Source organism: Protopterus annectens, chromosome 2.part1 (assembly GCF_019279795.1).
Source record: "Protopterus annectens isolate FY-2018-M chromosome 2.part1, PAN1.0, whole genome shotgun sequence".
NCBI classification, from domain to species: Eukaryota; Metazoa; Chordata; order Ceratodontiformes; family Protopteridae; genus Protopterus; species Protopterus annectens.
Genome location: NC_056729.1, coordinates 939151504 through 939179373, shown reverse-complemented (window position 1 = coordinate 939179373; position 27870 = coordinate 939151504). Strand labels below are relative to the sequence as shown.

Below are 27870 nucleotides of genomic sequence, written 5' to 3'. Positions count from 1 at the left end.
ATGGCGGAGCATATATTTCCTACCTGCTATACAAAAAGTACTACCAGTTTTTATGTGTGTACAAAAGTTGCAAGCTCCACAAGAAAACGATCCATTAGATCTGGCACTAAACTCCTCAAAAGAACTACTCTGCAAAAGTTCCTTAATGTTCCTACCCCTCCTAAACACCACAGATGGCTTTTCACCCAATTTGTTGCTAACCAATACATTACTCGTCACAAAGAACCAATTCTTAAACAAAATATTTTGTATATCATACGAATTCACCCCAAACGTAGAGATAAAACTACAAGGAGCTTCATTCAAAGGTGCAGGTGCAGACGGCTGGACAGAATCAAGCATGTTACCATTTTCACTTAGGTTCGAAATGTTTCCATCAACAGTGGTGGAAGTGGCCAAGGAGGAAAGAAGCGGTTTATAAAAACCACAAGTTCTTTTGTTAAGTACTTCATCTATAATATCAGATACTAAACGCTTTGGATAACCTCGATTCGTAAAAAGTTCAGTCAGTAGTTGGCATTCAAGGGTAAAATCTACCAATTCACTACACATCCTCACCGCCCTCACTAGTTGTCCCTTAACAATGGCCTTTTTGTGCTTAAATGGGTGTGAACTAGTGAAGTGGAGGAATTAATTAACATATGTGTCTTTTCTATAAATTGTAGATTTTAAATGACCCTGTACACCTACTCTAGTTAACTTTACATCGAGGTAATTCATACCTTCAACATCAAAGTGGTAGGTAAATCTAAGGAACGGTGTTGTGGAATTCAAATAGTTGACAAAAGAATGTGCTAGAGCAGAGTCACCCCTAAACAAAATAAAAATATCATCAAGAAAGCGGGTATAGAAAACAATTTACTATTCCACTCAGAATTGTTGAAAACAAAATTTCTTTCCCAGTATGTCATGAAAAGGTTGGCCACAACGGCCCCACATGGAGAGCCCATGGCCACCCCTTTTTTTTGGATAAAAATATCAAACATAAAGAAATTAGAGGATAAAATAATGTCCAACAATTCGGTGATGTTATTAATAACACTTCTAGGGGCCCCAAGCTCATTCAGAAGTAGGTCGATCCACTCAAGAGCTTCCTGATGCGGAATAAATGTGTATAAATCGACCACATCTATGGTCAAAAAATTAGTATCTGCGACACATTATCTGTACACTGCTCACCCAGCAACACATCCTGAAACAGAATCTGTGTGCACTGTTTACCATGCAATGCATGTTGTATACTCTGCTAGCCTTACAACGCACTGTGTATAGAATGTTAGCACTACAGTAAATTGTCTATGCACTGTTAACCATGTGACACATTATATATGCACTGATATCCCTTTTACTCATTGTGTATGTACTGTTAAGCATGCAATACATTGTGTATGCACTGTTAGCCTTGTGACATCTTATGTATGCACTGTTAACCTGCAAGACATTGTGTATGCACCTTTAGCCCTGCTACACATCATGCATGCACTGTTAGCCTTGTGACACATCATGTGTGCATGTTAACCATGCAACACATCATGTATGCACTGTTAGCCCTCCAAAACATTGAGTATACACTAACCCTGCAAAACATTGTGTATGCAATGTTAGCCCTGTGACACATTTTGTATTCACTGTTAACCCTGCAACACATTGTGTATGCACTGTTAGCCCTGTGACACATCATGTATGCACTGCTAGCCCTGCAACACAATGTGTATGCTCTGTAAACCCTGCAACACATTGTGTATTCACTGTTAGCCCTGCAAAATATTGTGCATGCACTGTTAACCCTGCAAGACATTGTGTATGCAATATTACCCTGAAACTCATTGTGTACGCACTGTTAACCATTTAACACATAGTGTACACACTGTTAGCTTTGTGGCACATTATGTATGCAGTGTTAAATTTATGACACATTGTGCATGCACTGTTAGGTCTGTGGCACCTTGTGTATGCACTGTCAATCCTGCAAGACATTCTGTATGAACTGTTAGTCCTGAGACATATTGTGGATGCACTGTTATTCCTGTAACATATTGTGTATGCACCGTTAACCCTGCAACACATGGTGTATGCACTGTTAGCTCTGCAAAATATTGTGTATGCAATGTTACCCTGTGACACATTGTGTATGCACTGTTAGCCTTGTGACACATTATGTATGCACTGTCAGCTTTGTGTCACATTGTGTATTCACAGTTAGTGTTTGACACCTTGTGTATGCACTGCTAACCCTGCAAGTCATTCTGTATGCACTGTTAGCCCTGAGACCCATTGTGTATGCACTGCTAGCCCTGCAATATATTTTTTATACACTATTCCACCTGTGACATATTGTGTATGACCTGTTAACCCAGCAACACATTGTGTATGCTATGTACTGTAAACCCAGTGACATATTCTGTAATTACTTTCTCATTACAATACATTGTGTATGCACTTTTGGCACTGTGACACTCTATGTATGCATTGTTAATCCTGCTACACATTGTGAATGCATAGCTTCCCTGCAACACATTGTGTATGCACTATTAACCCAGCATCGCATTCTGCATGCACTGTTAGCCCTGTGATGCATTGTGTATGCATTGTTAACCCTGCAAGACATTGCATATGCACTGTTAGCCTGCGACACATTGTGTGTGCACTGTTAACCATGCAAAACATTGTGCATGCATTGTTAACTCTGTGGCACATTGTGTGTACAGTGTTAACCCTGTGTATGCACTGGATTTGCACTGTTACACTGCAACACAATGTGTATGCACTGATAGCCATGTGACATATTGTGTATGAACTGTTAACCTTGAGACACATTTTGTTATGTACTGTTAACCCTGTGACTCTGTGTTTACACTTTTACCCCTGCAAAACTATGTATTCTCTATTAGCACTACAGCACATTGTATATGCACTCTTAACAATCAGACACATTGTATATGCACTGGTAGCCCTGTGACACCTTGTGTATTCACTGTTAACCCATGAACACATTGTGTATGCATTGTTAATCCTGTGACATATTGGGTTTGCATTGTTCACCCTCCGTCACATTGTATGTGCACTGTTAGCTCTGCAACACATTGTGTATGCACTGATAGCCGCATGACACATTGGGTATGCACAGTTAACCTTGTTACACATTGTGTATGCACTGTTAGCCCTGTGACATATTATGTATTTACTTTTCTTACTAAAACATGGTGTATATGCACTGTTAGCTCTGCAACACATTGTGCATGCACCGATAGCCACACAACACATTGGGTATGCACAGTTAACCCTGTGATACATTGTGTATGCTCTGTTAGCTCTGTGAAATATGGTGTATGAACTATTAACCTTGCGACACATTGTCCTGTGCACTGTTAACCCTGTGGCACATTGTATATGCACATTTAGCCCCACAACACATTCTCTATGCACTGTTACCCTACAACATGTTTTTTATATGCACTGCTAACCCTACAACACATTTTGTGTGCGCTGTTAGCTGTACAACCCATTGTGTATGCACTTCTAGCCCTGCAACACATTATGCATTCCCTATTAACTCTATTTTACTATGTGCATGCACTGCTAGCCCTGCAACATATTCTGTATTCTCTATTAGTCCTGTAACACATTGTGTATGCACTGTTAACCCTGTGACATGTTGTGTATGTAATCTGCAGCACCTTGTTTATGCACTGTTAATGCTAGGACATATTGGTTATGCTTTCTTAACAATGCAACACATAGTTTATAGACTGTTAGTCATGCAAACATTGTTTATAGACTGTTAGTCATGCAACATAGCCTATAACACAATATATGTGCACTGTTATCCCTCCAAAACATTGTGTATGCACTATTAGCCCTTCAACCCATTATGCATACACTATTAACCCTGCTACACTATGTGGATGCACTGCAAAATCTGCAACACACTGTGTATGCTCTATTAGCCATCTGACACATTATGTATGCACTGTTAGCTCTGTGACACATTGTCTATGCACTGTTAACCCTGTGACACTTTGTATTTGTATTGTTAACCCTTAAAGACATTGTGTGTGCACTGCTAGCCCTTCAACACATTGCTTATGCACTGTTAGCATTGGAACTGGAATAGACTGCCCATGCATGTCAAGCAGAGTGCCTCTTTGGCCCTCTTCAAAAGGAACCTTGATGATTGGTTGGGAGATAGGAAATTCACCCCGGGGATCATGTGAGTCACCCTGCTAGACACAGGTCCAGGGAAGTAAATACTGTGGGAAGAAATAACCAGGGAATTGTTATGGCTAGGCTTGTATAGTCCCTAGGGCCAATAACCTAGTACCAACCTATGTACCTATGAACACCTTGTGTATCCACTGTTAACCCTTTAGCACATTGTGTATGCACTGTTAACCTGGTAACGCATTGTACATGCACTGTTAACCCTGTGATACATTATATGTACTGTTAACCATGCAACACATTGTGTATACTATGTACTTCTAACCCTGCAACACGTTGTGTAGTCACTTTTAGCCTTATGAAACATTGTGTATGCATTTTTATCCCTATGATTCATTGTGCATGCACTGTTAACCCCGCAATGCATTCTGCATGCACTATTAACCATGGTACAGTTTGTGCATGCCCTGCTACCCTGCAGCACATTCTGTATGCACTGCTAGCCCTACAAGTCATTGCATATGCACTGTTAGCATTGCAACACATTGTGTATCCACTGTTAACCCTGTAATACATTATATATGCACTGTTAGCCCTGTGATACATTGTGGGTGCACTGTTAGCACTACAACACATTGTGTATGCAGTGTTAGCACTGCACCACATTCTGCATGCACTATTAACCCTGCTCCACATTCTGCATGCACTACTAGCCCTGAAAAACATTGTGGATGCTCTATTAGAACCATGGCATGTTGTGTACACATTGTTCACCCTGCAATACAGTGTGTATAGACCTGGTAAGCCAGCAAGGCATTATGCACACTGTTAGCCCTGCAACACAGCCTGCAACAAAATGTGTGTGTATTGTTTACCCTGCAACACATTATGTATGCACTGATAGCCGTGCAGCAAGTTGTGTAAACACTGTTAGTCCTGCACAATACTGTGTATGCACTGCTAACCCTGCAAAACATTGTGTATGCACTCTTAGCTCTGTGAATGTGTATGCACTGTTAATCCTGTGACAAATTGTGTATGCCCATTTAGCCTTGTGACACATTATGTATGCACCGTTAGCTTTGTGACACATTGAATATCCACTGACAACACTTCAACACATTGTGTATGCACTGTTAAGCCTGTGACACATTGTTTATGCACTGTTAGTCCTGTGACGCATTGTATATGCACTGTAGTCCTGTGTTTATGCACTGTTAGCCCTGCGACACATTGTGTATGTACTGCTAACTCTGCAACACACTGTGTATGCACTGTAGCCCTGCAACACATTGTGTATACACTGTTACACCTGTGACATAGTGTGTATGACCTGTTAACCCTGTGACACATTGTGTATGCTACTTACTGTTAACCCAGTGACATATTCTGTAATTACTTTATCAATGCAACACATTGTGTATGCACTTTTAGCACTGTGACACTCTGTGTATGAATTGTTAATCCTGCTAAACATTGTGACTGCACTAACTCTGTGACACATTGTATTTGCACTGTTAGCCCTGCAACACATTGTGTATACACTGTTACACCTGTGACATAGTGTGTATGACCAGTTAACCCTGTAACGCATTGTGTATGCTATGTAATGTTACCCTGTGGCATATTCTGTATTAATTTATCATTGCAACACATTGTGTATGAACTTTTAACACTGTGACACAGTGTGTATACATTATTAACCCTGCTATACATTGTGAGTGCCCTGCTGCCCTGCAACACATTTTGTATGCACTGTTAACCCAGCATCACATTGTGTATGCACTGTTAGCCCTGTGACACATTGTGTATGCATTGTTAACTCTGCAAGACATTGCATTTGCACTGCCAGCCTGTGACACATTGTGTATGTACTGATAATCCTGAAAGACATTGTATATGCACTGTTAACCCCGCAAAACATTGTGCATGCATTGTCAACCCTGTGATACATTGTGTATGCAGTGTTAACTCTGCTACACATTGTATTTGCACTGTTACCCTGCAACACAATATGTATGCACTGATAGCCCTGTGACACATTGTGTATGAACTGTTAACCTTGGGAAACACTGTACTATATAATGTTAACTTTGTGACATACCACATTTACACTTTTAGCCCTATAAAACATTGTGTATGCACTGTTAGCCCTGCAACACATTATGCATGCATTAGCAGCCCTGCAATGCTTTGTGCACGCACTTCTTGCAGTGACACACATTGTGTATGCTCTATTAGCTCTACAACATATTGTGTATGCACTGATAACCCTCTGACACATTGTGTATACACTGGTAACCCTACAACACCTAGTGTATTCACTGTTAATCCATCAACACATTGTGTATGCATTGTTAACCCTGTGACACATTGGGTATGCACGGTTAACCCACCAACATATTGCACTGCTAGCTCTGCAACACATTGTGTATGCACTGATAGCCACGTGACACATTGGATATGCACAGTTAAACCTATGACATATTGTGTGTGCCCTGTTAGCCCTGCAACACATTGCATATGCTCTGTTAGCCCTGTGACATATGGTGCATGAACTGTTAACCTTGCGACACATTGTCCTGTGTACAGTTAAACCTGTGGCACATCGTGTATGCACTTTTAGCTCTGCAACACATTCTGTATGCACTGTTATTCCTCCAACGCATACAGAATGCACTGTTAACCCTCCAAAAAATTGTGTATGCACTGTCAATCCTGCAGTAAATTCAGTATGCACTTTTAGCCCTGTGATGCATTGTATTTGCGGTATTAACCCTGCAACACATTGTGTATGCACTGTTAACCCTCCGACACATTGTGTATGCACCTTTAGCCCTTCAACACACCCTGCAACACAATTTGTGTGCACTGTTAGCCTTGTGACACATTGTGTATACATTGTTAATCTTGAGACACATTATGAATGTCCTGTTAACCCTGTAACACATTGTGTATGCACTGTTAGCCATGCAGCACATTGTGAATGCACTATGTGCACTGTTCAGCCTATGACACATTGAAGTGCTAGTGTATGATTGCAAACCTCTTTTATACTGTGTATTTTCTAAGTAATAGCATTAACAGATTTAAAATGCCATTAGTAGAACCATCTAAGCATATCTACAAGCAGTTGTGTGGTACAAACCAAGTACATGGAATGGGTCATATATCATCCAAAATGATGGTCAACTTTCCATATGTTCCCCTATTTGCCTGTTCTCCATTACCAGCATGCTTTATAGTAAAAAATATATGATTTCCATCTGTGACAATAAATCACAAAATTTCTGGTTCACTCATCAAATAAACAGCCTCACCGTTAGCAATTACTTAATGTTCACATATTATACAGATTATTATCTGTACCGTACTGCTATATGAGCTCCAAAATTTCATGCCTTGACAGAAATTACATCTAAAAACAAATTACTGTCCACTACTCATTTTTGCAATACTCACAGACAGAATTCTACCTATAGTGAGTCTTGGCTACAATCAAACAACAATCTTCTTTGTTTAGTCACCATAACCAGAAATCTGTTTGGAGTGATAATGGTTGCATCTCAAATATCACTTAGTTACCATTTTAAATGTTCCATTGTATTAGTTGAACTGGTACCTCTGTTCAATGGTATGTTTTCAGAAACGATATACAATGAAAAAAATTTTATTCTGAACTAAATTATTCAGCAAAATAATATCATCCATAATGGCTGGTATAACTGACAAACAACATTTTCCAGGCTCTCTTTAACTTTATGATCAGACATTCTTCACCTGTGCTAGGAAGTAATTTGTTGACCCCTTTCTAGCAGACCATTGGCTGCCTTTGATGCCTTTCCTTCAGCTTAGATGCTGAAAGTTACTCTTGTTCCATCTTCATGGGACATAATTCCATATTTTTTCACTGACTGGGAGGAAACTGGGACATCCCAGTGCAGTGCCATACTCAGTGGCCTGGGATTTTTTTGTTTGTTTTGTTTTGTTTTATGCCCTGCCAGTTCCCTGATGTCATGCCCAATATGCAGTAATGTAAGGCCATTAAGGCTAGGAATGTGTGCTGGTACCTGCCTCAGTATTTGTTAGCTTAGAATGCACACCGTCAGTATCACCACCTGAGTTATCATCCTGTATATAAGACCAACTCCCATAAGATAACTGAGCTTGTAAAATACCACTATATTTCTTATTTATTTATTTATTTATTTAATTATTTGACATTTGTTGACCTGGTTAGTCCTTAGCTACATAACTAATTAAGTACATACACATAATACATAGCTACATAATCAAGAGTTACTAGGAGTAAAATTAAGCTGAGTTTACAATAATAGACAAATAGATTCAAAATAAAAAAATTACATTCATCATCATCAATTCAGCTAAATACCTGCAGAGAGTAGAACTAGTAAGAGTAATGTAGTGAAACATTAGTGGAAGAGAAGGGAAGTGGAGTGGCATATGTATGGAAGAAAGGTGTGAGGCAAGATGGCAGAGAGGAATAAGGTCAATCGGGGGGGGGGGGTGATTACACTGACATAGCCATATATTGCTTAGGTGTTTTTTTACAGAATTTCTGAACTGGTGTTTAAGCTTAATATTTGGAATGTCCAGGGGAAGTTTATTCCAGCTCCAGAGAATATCTGTAAAGGTTCTTGCCAATTTTGATTTTTGACTTGCATATAGAAAGGAGATGTTGTTCTGAGCTGTAAAACATTCTAAGTGGGGAGTAGGGGGAAATGATAGGGGTAATGCTGGGACAGAAAGAGGGCTGGTGCAGTATTGAATGAATTGTTTGAAGCTGTGAGAGAGAAGGTTGTAGGGAAGCTCTAACCAGTTTAGTTTCTGAGTGCTAAGCAGTGATGGGAATGGTAGGGGTGTTCAGCAACTAATTTGGCCACCTTGTTGTAAGTGGACTCTAGTTTAGAGAGAAGTGTGGTTTGTACATTGGTGAGGATTTGAGAGCTGGAGAGAAGGGTTGGGAGTAGATAGGCATGGGAGAGGGCTGTCTTGGCTTTACTGGATAAGAAGTTTTTATTCTTGTAGAGGAGTCCATGTTTTTGGTGGGTTTTCTTAATGTTACTGAGAAAATGTAGGTCAATTTTCAGCTGGTCGTCAATAACGACCCCAAGTAGTTTGGTGTGAGTTTCAACTGTGATAGGTGTATTGTTAAGGGAAGAGATAGAGAAAGAGGGTTTAAGATGATTCATTGTTTTTGGGATGAAGAGCAAAAGTTTAGTTTTCTTTGGTTTTAGGGTTAGGTGGTTCTGGTTGAGTTAGTGTTTGACAGACAAAAAGGAGTTTTGAGTTGTAGTATGTAGATCAGAGATTGACTATGATGATGACTGTGGAGTCATCAGCATATTGTACCAGTGATGATAGTGGGGTGGAAGAAAATACCTGATTGGTGAAAATATTAAATAGTAGTGGACCCAGTATAGAACCTTGGGGAACCCCCATATTTATGGGAAGTTCAAGGGAGATAGCAGAAAGCCATTTAATAGATTGGAAGTGCTTGCTGAGGTAGCTGGTGAACCAGGAGATAGTAGAGGTGGATAGGTTTAGTTTAGAGAGTTTATTTAAGAGGAGGGGTAAGAGACGGTGTCAAAAGCCTTTGAGAGGTCAAGAAAGAGGCAAGAGACTAGTTTATTCTGATCTCTGGCTTGTGAGATGGTGTTAATGAAGGAAATGAGAGTGGTAGAGGTGCTGCGACCAGGGCAAAAGCCATGTTGGGTGGGGGTGATTACATTCTCTTGTATGAGGTGCTGTAGGATTTGTTTGTGTACACATTTTTCCAAGATCTTAGAGAGAGGTGATAGAATTGCAATGGGCCTAAAGTTGGAAACTTTGGTACAGTTGCCTCCTTTATGAATGGTTAGGGTGTAGAATTCTTTTCAAATAGTAGGGACTTTAGCTTCAGTAATGGACCAGTTAATGAGAATAGCGATGGGAAGAGTAAGGGAGTTAGCTGCTTTCTGGAGAAGGAGTGGAAGGAGACCATCTGTTGAGGGGGAGCAGGGTTTAAGTTTAAGAAGCAGGGATTTAATGTACTTGGTGGATACAGTTTTTAGGTAGAAAGTCAAGGAGGTGTTGGAGGGTTTAAGAGCGTTGAGTGTTGGAGTTAGGATGGTTGGTTAATTTGCTGATGATATCTATAAAATAGGAGTTAAAGTTAGTGTCAGTTTGAAGAGATGTGTTTGTAGGGCTGGGTTGGGGTGAGAAGGGATTGCCTGGATGAAGAATTTGGTTAATTGTATGTCAGAACTTCTTTGGGTTATTTAGGTGTGACTCAGGAGGGTTTGCGTAATAGTTTCTCTTATCCATGGTGATGGATTTCTTAACAAGGTTGCGTAGTTGTCTGTACTGTTGGAGGTGGGAGGGGAGTTTGGTTTTAGTCCAGAACTACCAAGTTTTATCCCTCTGAACCATTCAGGAGAGGGTGGGGTTTGTTGGCCAGGGAGATATGACTGCTTTTATTCTAACATTGCTTATGGGGGCTAGAGAGTTGAGTCTGTTAAGGAATATGTTGTTAAATTCCAATACAGTAAAACAAAAGCCATATCCTGGTCCCTTATGCCACTTTTCTTGTCAGGTAAAATAAATAAAATGAAATGCTGACTAGTATAAAAATTCACATTTTAATGGTGTACTAAATAAGAAGCTGGTAAATGCTTTCATTTAATCCAGTGTTAAATTTCATCAGAAGACATTAGTCTAATGAAGTTTAACACTGGATTAAATGAAAGCGCTTACCAGCTTCTTATTTTGTATGCCATTAAAGTGTGAGTTTTTATACTAGTCGGGGTTTCATTATTTTACTTGACAAGAAGAGTGGCATAAGGGACCAGGACACAGCTTTTGTTTTACTTTGTTTGTTCGTGGTGTTTAAATTCCAATATAGCTTCATCAAGAGGTAACTGTCTGAAGAATGACCAGTTGATCTCTGAGAGATGGCTGTTTAACTTGTTGGAGTCTGTGAAGTTTGTTAATTTGTGATATGCTTTGATCTTATGTGGTCTACACACGTGAGGAGTAAAATGGAGGACTTTAATTGGGTAGTGGTCACTAAGAGTATCGGGAAGAGTTTCTGGGAAGGGATATTTCTAGGGATGGGATACTAGAATCCAGTCAAGGATGGAGGAATGATTAGATTTGGTAGTATAAGTAGGTGTGGATATTAGTTGGGTGAAACCATGTAGATTTATGGAGGAGGAGGGAGATTCAGAGGAAAGGGTTAACCAGTTAACGTTAACATCTCCCAAGATTATAGTTTCATTGGGGAGGTCTTTGCAGAGTGAGGAAAGGATACTTTATAGTACTGCAATGTTGTCACCTGGTGGTATATAAATTGCAGCTATGTTAAATGAGGTGTGAGTATTTAATTTACAGTTTGCAATAAGTTCTGCAGGAGAGGTTGGAGGGGAATGGATAGTTCGAGGGGTGAGTGTAAGGTGATTAGAGAATATGATGGCAACACCACCTCCTTTTTTGGGGGGTTTATCTAGCCTTAAGATGTTATAACCGGGGGAGGATGTCTTTGTCTGGAATATGAGGTTTTAGCCATGTTTAACAGAAGGTTATGATATCTGGAATTCAGTGTTTTTGTTCATTATGCTTCTCATGGTAATGGAATATAGGTAGATGTGTTTAGGGGGATATTAGAATGGGGAGGAGTGGACTGTGTGGAGATAGTATCACTTGTAGTGGGGAAGTCAGGCCCTGGGTTGTGGTGGATGTCACCTGCAAGAAGAAGGGTAAGGAGATTGGGAATAGAAAATGGAATAGGAGTGTCAAGTATATAGTATTTTGTTCTTACTTTAAGGAAGTTAGGCTTCCAAGTAATAGACTTTGTTTTTGGAGGCAAGGTTGTTGAGAGAGTGGATGGCGAAATTGTTATGAAGGAATGAGGGAATTGTGGGAAGACTGGGGGATTGGTAGAGGTTGGTGACTGGTAGTTGGGTTTCAGAGGAAGCTATAAGAGGAGCAGATATATGAGATAATTAAGGTAGAAGTAGTTAGAAGTGCTTAGAGGAAGGTAAAGGAAGTCATGATGTAGTGTGGTAATCTAGTAGGTGAAATTTGGTTTGTTGCAAGTGTGGTAGAGGTGAGAATATAAAGGTAAGATCATATGGAGAAAGAGTGCAATAGGTAGTTGTTAGCTGGTGAAGTTGAAGTTTTTCAATTAGTGTTACAGGTGGTGGTAGGAAGGGTAAGAAAGTGGAGACAGAGGAGGAATCTCATTGGAGGTTAGGGGTTGGAGGGTGGAGTTTGTGGAAAAGTGGTTTACTGAGAGAGAAAATAAAGGAAATGATGTCAGGGATGGGTGGCAATGGGGGTAGGGTAGGGGAGTGGTGTGAGCCCGAGTGTAGCGAGGGCAAACGGAGAGGGCTGGCCCAGCTGTATGGCCTCACGGGCTGGCCCAGCTGTACAAGGTAAGTGGATGGTCAAGAAACCAATCAGTAAAGGATTATGCAGGATAGTATGCCAGGCTCAAGCTTGTGGGTTACTGAAGGTGGGACTGGGGGAGAAGAACTAGAGAGTTTGGGCACCAAGGCCCTATGTCCAGTTAACAGAGCAGGTACTTGTAGGTAGTGTGATATTACACCAAAGGTGTAGTTGGGGCAGTTGAATTGTGTCTCGGGGAAGCAGCTGAGGTGGATTAGCTAGGTGAGTTCCTTTTCTTTGTGTTACAGTGCCATCTAGTGGGCAGAGATTGGAAAAACTAAAGCTAGGGAAGAAAATTAGGAGATAAGAAGGAAGGGACCGGGTGGGAGACAAACGCTCTCTGGAACCCTTTGTGACTGTGCAAGCCCTTACAGAGACCAGGACACAGACTATTTACATAGACAGAAGGTGATTTCTTAATTAGCTTAGTAGGCAGTAGAAGCTAATTATTACAGGACTAGGACTACAATGATTGCAAAATCATAGGCTGCACATACGTTGATAAATGGGGGGTTTCTGTTCCATTCTATGCACTGTTTGGGAGTCTGTTGATAGTTTTCCAAGGTTTCAGTGGGCTGCCATTCAGGCAAGCAGCAAATTCAGACTGGTGGGTTATGAGTAGACTACCACACATTCCGGCTGTGAAGTGGCTGAAAAAGAAAAAAGCAACACAAGACAAGTAAAGGTAAGGAGTAGCTCAGGGCGGAAGCAAAGTTTATCTACCTGCAGTGAGTGAGCAGGGATTGGAGGCTATATTCCAATTAAAGAGCTACAGTACACTATTAGTAAATGGGAGAATAGGAAGGAAAATGCAACACAAGAAAAACAGCTTATGCACTATTATGAGAAAGCGCAATGCTAGGAATGGAAATACAATTCACAGAAAAGAAACAGGGCTGGGAGGAAGGAGGGGATAGGATACAACATAGGCAGGGTAGAATGAGAATATCAGTAGTGGATATGAAAAGGTATAAGAGCAGGAAAATGGAGGGGGGATAGGGCCAGAGTAATGGAAGAACGGACAAATAGTATGGATACAGCTAAATCTGTTGCAGCCTGTCAATTAGGTCAGAAACAGATATAATATGACATTGGAGAAAGTATTCAGGTGGAAACAAAAGGTAGAGCAGGCAGCTGCAAGGCTAATGTATTTAAAATCTGTAGTGTGTAGTTAAAAACAGTGATAAATGTCTGCTTTTAAATTCCATAGATTGTAGATTATAAACAGTGCTAGCTTATGAATCAATGCAGAGTTAGCTACCAGAAACATACACCACTCAATTTATGCATCTAACACATTTTAGTTGATAGAAAAAAGAAAAAAAAAGACAAATGAGCAGAGCACTTAAGTGTTGTCGGACCAATAACAATCACAAGCTGCGTTTAAACATGGTGTATTGCAGGCTGCTACACATTTACTAAGTCTTGACCATATGCATGAATTAACAGCAATATAACATCAGAGCTTAGTTCAAAAACAAAGTAAAGTAGATAAAATAAACATGTCAGCAGTAGATAAAGGCATGGAAAAGGATACTCCTACCAGCAAGCACATGTGTGGAGGACAGGAGAGCATCTTGTGAAGGGGAGAGCAACTAAATAATTTGAAAATGGTGCCACGCCAGTTCGGGATCTATGTGAAACTTCCTGGGGGGGGGGTAAATTAGAGGTTTGAGAAGGTGTGGTAGGAGGAAGGAACTTCTACAGTGGCTGGTCCAGCTGTATGAGTTAAGTGGATGGTCAGGAAACCAATTAGCAAATATTTATGCAGAATGGGAGTTTCTGTCCCATTTTATGCACTGTTTTGGACTCCGTTGATAATTTCCCAAGGTTTCAGTGTGCTGCCATCCAGACAAGCAGCAAATTCAGGTTGGTGGGTTGGGGGTAGGCCGGCACACATTCTGGCTGTGAAGTGGGTTGATAAATGGGAGTTTCTGTCCCATTCTGTGCACTGTGTGGGAGTCTGTTGATAGTTTTCCAAGGTTTCAATGGGCTGCCATCCAGGCAAGCAGCAAGTTGAGCCTGGTGAGTTGGGGGTAGACCGACACATGTTCCAGCTGTGAAGTGGCAGCAAGCACACACACAGAGTTCAGCAGAGCCTTATCTCTGTCATCTGACTCCGTAGGTGCTGGCTTGCTGTTCAAACTCTGGTCGCCAGAGTCACAGTCAGGGCAGTGTCACTCTGTGCTACAGAACCATTAAAGAATTATAATAACTTACATATGTGCACATCTGTATGTGTGTGTGTGTGTGTGTGTGTGTGTGTGTGTGTGTGTGTGTGTGTGTGTGTGTGTGTGTGTGTGTGTGTGTGCGTGTGTGTGCACATGCACGTGCACACATGAACTTAAGTTGGGCTTCTGTACATTTGTGTGTCGTGTTTAGTGTGGCTGTGAAGGAGTCTGTGGTAGTCTACAAGTGGAATATTGCTGACCTATCCACTCCTAGGTAATGTGCTGAATTTGCAGATAAACTTTTAGAAATATATATTGTATATTTTACATGCTAACAGATTTTTTTAACTGTGTGTTTAGCACAGTTTAATACTACACAGTATCAGTTCTGTTGTTTTTGTAGGACTTCAGGGGTTGAAGATAATCAGCCCGCATCTTTGTTCATGATCCAACCTGAAGTATTTGGTGTAATTATCTAAAGTGGCTTTCAAAATCATTCTTATTTTTCTAGTTAATTGGTATAGCAACATGTAGTCAAGTGACAATGGGTGAAAAGTAAAGTGTAGCCCAAAATACATTACTAAGGCAATGTAATATAAGCAAGAACATTTTCAAACTCATTCATCTTTTATTAAATATTTAATTCATTTTACAAGATGTACTTCTATTCTCATGTTGCAGTATTCATAACCTTTGGGTTAGCCTCCATCTAGGGACCCGAACATCTGGTCAGTATACAAAAGCTTTAGTCACTGCACGGTATGTAGGATATCTCTGACATTGTATGTAGGGTGCGTTGGCCATAAAAGTGACGTCTGCACATACCTTCCTCAGAACTTCTCTGCCACCAGTCGAATGTTAGCTCATCTTGCCATCTCTGCCGTTGGATCCTGCAACTTAAAGTAAAGTACCCCGTTGGGGCCTTTTTCTTGTTCTTTTTTTTTCTTTGGTCACTGCATGCCTGCCCAGGTTCATGTCATCCAGAAAAGGAAAGTGTAGGTGTGGATATCAGATCCCTGATATGGATGCCTATGATCTGTCTGTTCTGCCTAGGGCCTAATCATGACCATTACGCCTGCATGATTTGTCAGGCCTTTGTCTGAAAGACTCTTTGCAGCCATCTGCATGCACTTAATATCTGTCTAGAGAACCAATGCCTTAAACGTCTTGCTCTTGCGATGGAAGGGCCATCAGAGCATATTGCCAAGCCACCGAAAAATAAGGGTAAATTAGCTAGACCTTGCAATGGAAGGGCCATCCGGGCATATTGCCAAGCCACCAAAAAAGAAGGCTAAATTAGCTAGACCTGAACCTACTGCTGCACCTCTTCCACCTGACGTTCCCCCTATGGCCAAGGTATGCCTGAAGGAACATACGGAACCAGCCAACTCTGGTACAGTGGTTACCATTCTGGAGGCCACAAAAATAAGGTCTGATATTGCTGACCTGTCCACTCCTAGGTAATGTGCTGAATTTGCAGATTAACTTTTAGAAATATATATTGTATATTTTACATGCTAACAGATTTTTTTAACTGTGTGTTTAGCACAGTTTAATACTACACAGTATCAGTTCTGTTGTTTTTGTAGGACTTCAGGGGTTGAAGATAATCAGCCCGCATCTTTGTTCATGATCCAACCTGAAGTATTTGGTGTAATTATCTAAAGTGGCTTTCAAAATCATTCTTATTTTTCTAGTTAATGGGTATAGCAACATGTAGTCAAGTGACAATGGGTGAAAAGTAAAGTGCAGCTCAAAATACATTACTAAGGCAATGTAATATAAACAAGCACATTTTCAAACTCATTCATCTTTTATTAAATATTTAATTCATTTTACAAGATGTCCTTCTATTCTCATGTTGCAGTATTCATAACCTTTGGGTTAGCCTCCATCTAGGGACCTGAACATCTGGTCAGTATACAAAAGCTTTAGTCACTGCATGGTATGTAGGACATCTCTGACATTGTATGTAGGGTGCGTTGGCCATAAAAGTGACGTCTGCACATACCTTCCTCAGAACTTCTCTGCCACCAGTCGAATGTTAGCTCATCTTGCCATCTCTGCCGTTGGATCCTGCAACTTAAAGTAAAGTACCCCGTTGGGGCCTTTTTCTTGTTCTTTTTTTTTCTTTGGTCACTGCATGCCTGCCCAGGTTCATGTCATCCACAAAAGGAAAGTGTAGGTGTGGATATCAGATCCCTGATATGGATGCCTATGATCTGTCTGTTCTGCCTAGGGCCTAATCATGACCATTACGCCTGCATGATTTGTCAGGCCTTTGTCTGAAAGACTCTTTGCAGCCATCTGCATGCACTTAATATCTGTCTAGAGAACCGATGCCTCAAACGTCTTGCTCTTGTGATGGAAGGGCCATCGGGGCATATTGCCAAGCCACTGAAAAATAAGGGTAAATTAGCTAGACCTTGCAATGGAAGGGTCATCTGGGCATATTGCCAAGCCACCAAAAAAGAAGGCTAAATTAGCTAGACCTGAACCTACTGCTGCACCTCTTCCACCTGACGTTCCCCCTATGGCCAAGGTATGCCTGAAGGAACATACGGAACTAGCCAACTCTGGCACAGTGGTTATCATTCTGGAGGCCACAAAAACAAGGTCTGAAAGCACATCCATTGAGGTAACGCTGACATTGGATGCCAATGACGATGGGGGACCTCGGCTCACTGCAAACATCCAGACCAGTCCTTCCACCATTAGTGAAGCTTCTGAACATAGGCCCTCCTTAGAGCGTATGCCCTCCAGGCCTGTTTCTACTTTTAAAAAGAAACAGAAAGCCAAACATGTGACATCACCTCATGAAAGCTTGCCTGATTGGTAAGCTTTCTCTCAGTGTTGGTTCAATGCCTTTATAGCCTTTAGGCCTTCCATGGCTGCTTCTCCTCCAGCTGCCCTTCTGTTATCAGCCCTAGGCCTCAAACTGTAGAACTTCTTACAATAGAAGCTGAAGACAGTTCAGATTCCTCTTCAGAGGATTTTCTGCCTTATGTTTCACAAATGCCTCCCCCTCTAGGATAAGCCTCCCCAGAGGAAGACTCTGCTGAGGGGGATTCCCCTGGGGAGGACCTTACCTTAGAGAAACCATCTCTCAGATGAGAGAGTTTTTCAAATGGGACTCCACAAAAATGTCTGAAGTCCAAAAGAGGTATTATGAACTCCTACAAAAGTATACCCCTTCACCTTCTGCCATTCCACCAGTCCTATCAGCCTTCTTAGATGCTTTTCTGCAGCTTCAAAATATCTTGAATCCCAACCCCCTTTTCCTAGAAGGCCTGACAGATTTTATAAGGTCCCAATGAACTAATTTGTCCTTTATGCCTAAGGTGGCCAATGAGTTGCCCGTTCCCTGATCCAATGTATCCACCTCCCCACCTTTTTCCCACAACCCCAGAATGACAGTGAGAGAGTCTTGCATTTCCTTGATGTTCACAGACAACTAAGATACTAGCTAGCAAGACCAAATCCCTTAAGAGATCAGAGCAACTGTTTGTCTGCTTTCACCCAGGGCTCTGGGAAAAGCTGTGACAAAGCAAACTGTTTCTACCTTGATTTCCAAAGCCATTTCCTTTTGTTTTACCTACCATGGCAAACACCTGCACTCTAACATAAAAGCCCATTCCACTAGAGCCATGGCCTCCTCTGGGGCACTTTTCAAGGGGCTAGACAATGCCTCTTTTCTAGAAGCAGCTACCTAGACACCTGCCCATACCTTCACCAAACACTACAAACTGGACCAAATCTCCAGATCAATCTCAAACAGGTTTTCTTGGGCAATCCTTTATGAATTTTTGGAAAATAGTTCCAAATCACCCTCTTCTTCTTCCCTTTGAACTATGGCACTCACCCAAAGGTTATAAATACTGCAACATGAGAATAGAAGGACATAGACTAGTTGTATAAAATCTTACCATAACCATAGATGTCCTTCTCTTCCATGTTGCAATATTCTATCCCACCCTCCTACCCCATGGAAAAAGAGAAAATAAATGGTGGGGGGGGGGCTTTGCTGGATGATTTAGGACTTGTTCAGCTATCCTGAGACTGGGGTCTGACAGGGGCATTCAGTTCTGAGGAAGGTACTTGCAGATGTCACTTTTATAGCCCATGCACCCCACGGCCAATGTCAGACTTCCCACATACTTTGCAGTGAGTAAAGCTTTTGTATACCGGACTGACGTTACTAGCAGAGGCTAATCCAGAGGTTATGAATACTGCAACATGGAAGAGAAGGACATCTATGGTTATAGTAATATTTTACACAACTATTCTTTGTCAGAATTTTATATTGTTCTCAGTTATTCTGAGTGGTTGCATACGTCAGTATTAAGCAGAAGTGTTTTGAAAAAAATATATAAGCTGTGTTTTCTGTCACTGAAAATAATTAATTATTTTACCAGTAATTAGGCATTATACCCTATTCATCACCTGAGGCCAGAGTAATTTTAAAACCCAAGAAACTACTTAAAAATACATTTACGGTCCAAGACTTAACATATGCAGATACCAAAAATCAGTTCATTCTCTACCTGCTGTTTTTGGCACAGTTTTTGGTTGGCCTTTATTAGTTGGAATAGGTCAAAAGAAAACAGTCACTTCTCTTTCCAGCTGTCTCACAGGAGGTTTAGTTCCATGACCCTATAACCCAGGTGTTTTAATATGACTTATAAAATAGTTCATATACACAGGTATGTCAAACAACACTGCACGCTATGATTTTTCTCCTTTAAAAAAAACTCTTTAACATGTACACTTTTTATTCATGGTAGTGACCAAATGTTAATTTAGTTTATCTAGTAGTGACTAAATGTCAGTTTAGTTCATCTATGAAGAAGACGCTGGGGACTTTTCCTGTCTAATCTTGTCTACACAGAAAGGAGTAATCCTGATGGCTAAAGCCCAACACCTGCAGTAGTTTTGCTTTGTGATTTTTGTTTTGTTCCAAAATGTTATAAATGCTTTTAGATCATATATCGAAATTATTTTTTTCAGAGAATGTAGGATGTCTACCTGAGCTGCAAAAATATTGCAGTTGCTAAGACATGGCTGGTGTTGAACTCATTAAGTGGTGTGGACTGATAAACATACCTCTCATCTGTCCAAAATTTCACAAAATGTCCAGATTTTTGCCTTATATGTTTGGTTGTTTCCTCATAAAGTTTGCATTTTTCTGGCAAATCACTGAAGAGTGAAGTCACTAAATAATAACAGATACTTTAGACTTCATTCTTCAGAAAATTCATGCTAATGCAAAACCTTGCTATTCAAGCAACCTTCTACAGGCTGCCAGCTTTTGTTTAAAATAAAGCAGTTATCAAATGCTGTGAAGTTACATTTATAAAGCTGAATGCAACTAATAACCTGCCAGCATTCAGTATTTTTGTTTGTGTGCTAAGTACATTTATATCACAATGATGGCCCTTGAAATAAGAGAGTAAAACAACTTTGTCAAAAAAGTTTATTTATGCCAAAAAAATGTGAACAGCCACAATTCTTGAGAATTAATCTGAGAAATATCAATAAATAAATAAATAAATCTCAGCACAGAGAATCTCAGTAGTACCCAGTTAAAATTAATAAGATTGTTAATCTAATGTATTGTAACATTATATTGTATTATCTGTTGATGTCTGTAATGGAGCTTTTCTCCCCGGGCCTCCGCTGAAAATGGGTCCCTTGACCCAGTCGGACTTTCCCAGTCACCAAATGTCAATAAATAAATAAATAAATAAATAACAGTTGTCATATTTATGAATGAATGCAAACATGAGTATTTTGTAAATTAGCCAAACTATGATGAACTGTTAAAGTCACAAAGCTGTAAAAATGCAAGCTGATAATTTTATTAGATTTCATTGAATTTGTTCCAGCATTTCCTCCTATTTATCATGACACAGAATCCCGAAACAGACTGGCAAATATCCATACCCTGCCAGAAGGTAATTTTAGATAATAAATGCATCATATTTCAGGTGAGAAAAGTGTAATTGAATTTTGTAGTGTCAATGGAGTAACAGGTAGCATACCTGCCTTTGGTGCTGGAAGACCAGAAGGCTGTGGGTTCTCTTCTATACAGTAATTTCAGGACATGGACCATGCTATGTTGGGAATCTATTGGTAAGTTGAAATTGGAAAGTTGGTACATAAAACTACATGTGACTTTAGAATAAAGACACTGCTGTTGTAGGAATATGAAGATCACATATGGAGGAAAAATAAGAATACGTGCTTATTTCATGTTTTTCACACTGGCAGATGGCTTAACTGCCACTGATCATAAGTCAACAAGGACTTCCCCCTCCTGCTACTTAAAGCATGCATGCATGTTAAGAGATGGCTTCCAGAATAGGAGGAGGATGGAAAGGAATAGGACAGCTGCCTTTATTTAGGTTTGAGCCATTTTTAGATTAGGTATCCACCAATGTTTTGAAATCAGGATGCAAACACTGTGAACTTGGAAAGGGATGTATTATTTAGTAACTTTTTTGCACAAGGTTGGAGATAGATTCCATAATAAGAACAAGTAGAAATTTCTAAGCTTATATGCTGCTAGCAGTCTTCAATCCACAGTCCTGCATAGGATTCCGTTCGTGTCACATGCATGCTACGGGACTCTGAGCATGTCATTTAATCAGACTAGAGCTTCTGAACTATCTCTAAAAGTGATGATGTGAGCACTGAGCGTACTACATTAACCCACAAGTACAAAAAGGTATGGAGAAGGGTCTCACCCACATTGCTAAGGGGGGTCCTGAAACAGCACTTTAACATGTACTATTCATGACATAAGTCACACAAAAGTATTGGTTTTGGACGGAAAAAAGCTGGTTTGAGTTGCTACCTCAAAAGTCCATTTTAGTACATCTCTCAAGCTTCACTTTAACTGCTCTGACCTGAAACATGCAGTGACAACACTGCCTGAGAGGAGTATTAACAGATGAATATGTACAAAAGTCTGGCTACCTTAACGTGTATTTCCATTAGAAATACAAGGAACTCAAAGTTTAGCAGATATACTGTAAAAATTCAAGAAGCTGCAGAAGAACAAGGTCCTTTTTCAATCCTTACAGTGCTGTGCAGAACCCTGAGTCCTGCAGTTAGTACTAGTGTCTGCACTTTGTCATCTCCTAAAAGATTTCACCATTTTCATAGCTTCATCGATCTTTTAAGGCCACTAACTCTTATGACCATTTATGACTTGCCAACAGCCTCCATCCTTTGATTAATTACACTATTTGAAAAGTCGTGAAAGTCTGAAATAGGAGATATTTTATTTAAACCTGTGAAACAATTTGTACATTTTAACACAGAAAGAAATTATTGTTTGCAGCTTTGTGTATCCGTGATGCTGTTTATATCACATTGTTTGTTTGTGTCTTTCGGCTTTTTCCGGTTAAGGGTCGCCACAGCGGAACTCCGGTCCACTAATGATTGGTAGTGGATTTTTACGTACCAGGTTACCAGCCCTGACGCACAACCTTCAATGAAGGCATGCCCCATTCATGTATGCCTCCACACAGAAGACGCTCTAGCTGAGAATCGAACGGGACAACGTCTTGCTATGAGGTGACAACGCTACTGCAGCACCACCACCGCAGTCGTTGTTTATATCACATATTCTCATAAAAAAGGCAACATTGCAATGTTAGGCTAAACTATATTGACAAACTGATTTTCACGTTTACAAATAGTGGCTGTTATCAAACTATTGTTTGAAATAAATAATTCTGACTTTTTTTTTTTTTTACTGCAAGCCATTTACTTTATTTATTCATTTGTTTGTTTGTATGTGCATTTATTTTTTTAGATTTAATATTCACATGTTTCAGCACCTAATAATGTTAGCTGATTTATTTGTATTACCTAAGATTCAATAGGAACCCCCCCCTCACCTTGTGTTTCAATGGTTCTGATAAAGTAGTTTAACAAAGCCATGAGAGTTTTGTATTGAACACAGTTTGAAAGACATTGTTCAAATATTGTCTAACTTCAAACCGTATTTTTCTAAAACAGGTGTTACTGTTAAAAGTCTTTCTTTTGATATTGCAGATAGACTTATCACAATTACAGGCTGTCTGTCGTACTGCAGTCAGTGTTCTTAAGGTTCTCAAATCTGAAGTGAAACAGAACTACTTTCATTATGTACTTCATTGTTTGAACACTCAGCTAACCTTCTTTGATTGTACTTTTTCATAGAGCTCACTGCTTTTTATCATATTTACATGAACACTTCCATGGTACTTATAAACCATTCATCGGTAAGTGCTGTCTAAAGCTAATACTGACATTTTTGTGACCAACTGTATGACAGTATAACTAGGTACAAAGGCCCTTGAAAAGAAGGTACATCCAGCCAAAATCTGGACATCTAATTAGAAATATATTTCAATATCAAAGCATAGAACTCTTCCTACTTCCAGTAGGAATATGTCATACTACTCAGAAATATGTGCTTAAAAAACAGAGAGAGGCAACATGATGGAAAAATATAAGCAAATTATCAAGTAGAGTGTAAAATCTGTCGACTTTAATGAACTATAGTGCAAAATTCTACTACATATTTATTTTTGCCTGTGACAAAGAGATGCAAGATGTGTATCTTCTTTTTTAAAATTATTGGTCCAATTAGTGTGTTGGGAAGGTAGAGTGGTTTTCTGTGTACTAGACAATTTCAAAAATCACATGTGATAATGGCGAGTCAGAAAACTATATGAAGAGGTAAATCCAGCCCAAAAACAGAAACATACCTCCAAAAAGAGGCACAGCATGTGCAGGGGTAAATCAAGCCTGAAAATATGTGCATTCCTCCAAAACAGGAATAGTCAAAAGGTCTTCCTATTCATTATTTTTTTTCACTGCAGTAAATCTCACACACAGGTCTTTTTCCTACAACAAAAACAGTAGCCTTCTTCCCCACTTGTCTCATACCTTACAGTCCCCTTGTTTCCTTACCTCTTCTTACAAAACAAACTGTACCCTTCCATCTCCCCTTCTTTCACGCCATATGCTTCCCCTTATGTCTTTACCTCTGCTTGCTCTTCACCCCATTCCTACTATCCTATCTGCCCCATTTCCTCCCCATTTACATGATGAGCAAGGCTGGCACATTGCTGTGCACATCCAGATTCTTCCATCTGGTGGTTGTTATGCTGCCCTTCTTGTGCCAGATGAACGTGAGATGCAGCTAGGTAATGCAACATTGTGCACATAAGCACAAGTTGACTTGACCTCTCAAACCCACTTTAGTTGTGACATTAGTCATGTCAGTCATGTGTCCTACAGTAGTGTTACTGTTGTTGCATAGCAGTCTCTTTATTTATTCTCTCATTTGCTCAGATTGTGTGTGTTATTCAGTGCTGAATACATATCTAATTAGCTCTGTGGTGATCTGCTCAGAAGCCTCCTTGAAAATTAGCCTATGCAGCACTTGTCTATGAATCCTTGCTATAACAACGTTTTAAATTTTTTGCTATAACTTTTTAATTTTTTTGGTAAAACGCACTAGTAAATGCATTAATTTAGATGCAAGAGTGTGGCAAACAGATTTAAAAAAACTGAAGAAAGAAAGGTGAATGTTAATGTTGTCCTCTTAATTCCTTGTTAGCCAGAAAGATGCCAAGCTCCATTAACCATGTCCAGAAAGGGCCTACACTGTAAAGGCAATATACATCATGTGTCAAAGTAGAGGAAAAAGAGCATTTGCAATACTAAAACACATGTATCGCCTGCGTACATGGATGAGCCTGTTCCGCTATAACATCATTATTTAAATGTGTCTTTTTCTGTGCTTTCATCTTTCATATGTTTAGAATATGATCACTGTATCAGTATGATTTATCTGTTGTGTCTTTATTTCTAGGACAAAGTAAAGTTTCAGGCATTTGAAAAAGTGATATGGGTTTGCGGGACTGACTTTACCATCCAGCACAGTAGTCCTATAAGCCACCCTCCATCGTGGATTCCTTACATCCCTCAGAGTCCTCCTCACAGTTCCTCTAGACCATTTTAGATTCTTTCTTTCCATGTAAAAAACTGCTGACTTCATTCCTTTTTGTGATATGCTGACATCACTTCTGTAAATGAACTGCTCAGCATTTTTATACAAATTAACTAACAATTAAAAAAAATAATAATGAATTATCAGTCAACAAGCTACTGTATCAGAAACAAAAAATTGAGACCTTATTATGTGAGAAAATTGAATAAACTTACAGAGATCTAAATATGTTAAATACTTGAAAATGCGTTATCAAATGTAAGCATAAAGGAGGTGCCTGTGTCTCGGCTGGAAATTACAAAAACAAAATTCATCTGCTGTCCTCATCTATCTAAGGCTCTTAATGGGTTTCTGTTCGCACTTTTATGGTTACATTATTAAGCACAACCTTCTCTGTGTATACTAGCAGTTTTTTCTGTCCTAGGATGCACACTTGAAATCATCTCCAGTCCTTGTACTCCTTGTTAAAAGGCCACCTGGTCAGGGCTACCCTCTGGAGAGCTGGTACAGAAAACAAGAATCAGGAAAGATAACAGGCTGTACACTGGACCACCCACTTTAGTAAACCATAGTCATCACATTCCAGACTAATTAAAGTCAGTCCCTTTTAAAATATGCTAAGCTAAACTAATGTAGGTTGATATCAGTAAATTAGTTACAAGCAATTTTGGTTCACCACTGGAAATTGTGACACAGCATCTAATATCTCATTTCATTACAGAGACATAAAATGCTCAATGTGCGTCAGGATGGAGTTTAATGAAATAAATGTACACACTTTGGATGGAAGTTATTTAATTTTTCTGTGTTTTTAATATAGTTAATTTGCACTAATCAAAGACATATACACAATTTTGCTGTCACCTAGCATACATCTGATATTTATTTAACTCTGTCACCACAGTCAACTTTTTTCTGAAGCTGCCATATGTTCTGTAAATATTGGCAGACTCTTTATGGAACAGGAAAAGCTTACAGATTAAAGGCAATAGTAACAAGACAGTGCAAATAAAAGTGAACTTCATTAAATAATTACATTTATTGTATATGTTGTCAAGGTGTGCATTCCCCTTAAAAAATCAAGGAGTAAAAAGCATACAATGACTGTGATTGAAATATGTTGGCCGCTGACTGAGAATGGTTTTGCAATGTAAATAGAAGCTCATGAGTGTAGCATACTCTGATGCTGATATCCATGTGTAGGGTTGTGCATGTGTGTAAATACAGAACACCCACAGCTGGAGCATACTTTTCTACATAATCTAAACAGTGGTAAGCAAGTGAGGAACCTCCCTCTGGTCTGAAGCAAGCTGTAGCTGAGACAAAAAAGAAATTGTCCAGCTCTGTACAAAGAGCTATTTCTGCATAATAACTCTTTCCTATGTATTTTTTCTGTAACACAGAGTTATATCGGGCTCATTATTAGATCTTCTAATGCTCAGGCATTCTTTTAAATCACTTAAGCAATCAATAATGTTACCATGACTGTTTAAATTACTATCAGCACTTGTGCTCAAAAAACAGTGATTGAACCATTGCATCACTGGGTCACAGGGAACAAACATCACCTCTTCTATAATGCTGATGGCATCCGCTAACAGTTTGAGCCTGGTGCAGCTGCTATCTCTGGCTACAGCTTTGGGTTTATTTGTGTCTTATTAAATATTATACTGCACAGTAAGGCTAAGCTGTGGTACAGTGGTAGCGTTGTTACCTCACAGCAAGAGGTTCTCCCGTTCGATTCTCGATGTGGCTTGGGAGTGCCTTCTGTGTGGAGTCTGCATGTCCTCCCCACGGTTGGGTAGCATTCGAAAGACATGCGTGCATAAATGGGCGTGCCTTCATTGAAGGTTGGGTGTCGAGCTGGCACCTCGGCATTTCATAAAAATCTACTGCCAATCATTAGTGGACCAGAGTTCCGCTGTGGTGACCCCTTACCGGGAAAAAGCCGAAAAGACAAACAAACAGTAAGGCTAAGTTGCTCACAACATTTTTGTTCTACACAGTAAGCCTAGGTCAGCCAAAGTGACCATGAACTGTGGCTGCAATGCATAGACAATTTATGCAGAGTGATTTTTTAAGGGATGTTGCAATGTGATGAGCCACTTAGCTAATGGAATATGTAACAGGCATTGTATAACAGCAGCAGGCTGACTGAAAGGTGGGATAAAGAATAAGGCTAATGGCAGCAGGAAAGCAAAGCTGCCTAACTGCTGGAAGAGAGATACAGTAATCCTGACTGACATAATTTATGTCACAAGGAAAGCATGTTAACACAGCTCAGTCAATGCACACTCACACATGCATTGTAGTGCAGCATAGGTACATCTCTTGCTCATCTAGCACAAGAAGGATGGCATAGCAGCCACCATATAGGGTGCTTCAGATGCGCGCAGCAACAGCCAGCCCTGGGGAGAACAGGGGAAAACAGCAAGCAGAGGGATGCATATAAGCATAACCATAAGGTATGAAAATTGGGAGAGAAAAAGGCTACCTTTTAAGGAACTTGTTTCTATTTGTAGATATACAAATTAGGGTAGGTGAGGAAGGTAATGATGGATGGCTACGGATGTGATAAAGGGAAAAGAGCAGGTAACAGACAGACAGACAAAAACACAAATGCAGACAGATAGGGCAATAGACACACAAATGGTTGGGTGGGCAGTGAAAGGAAATAGACATACATAAGGTGGACAAATGAAGGTGGGGGTTTAGACTATGAGCAAAGAATGGAAAATGACACATGAATAATAGAAAATACTAGACTGGGGATAAGGTAGGGTACTTGCATGACTGGAAGCCAGACCAGCAGAGAGAGCAACAACCCAGTCATCACTCACTTTGGTGGCTGAAGCTATGGTCCAGTTGGTTTTCCAGCAGCCCAATTAGCAGAGCCTACTGGATGCACAAGTCTAGGTGATATGCTGTAATGTCCTCTGCACTGCTGAGGCATACATCCAATTGCTAGTGTACTTCACCCACTACCATCCTCTGCATCTGATTCAAGGAGACCAAGGCAGACACCTCCTGACCACTCTCAAAAGAGAAGCCTTTGCTCCTCCCACAGAAAAGGAGCCT

General features: G+C 40.0%; 1 protein-coding gene across 4 annotated transcripts in view; it reads left to right on the top strand.

Moving 5' to 3' along the window:
* Window positions 1–27870, top strand: part of PALLD (palladin, cytoskeletal associated protein) — a 2901248-nt gene that overhangs the window by 1780070 nt on the left and 1093308 nt on the right. The window lies entirely within an intron of this gene.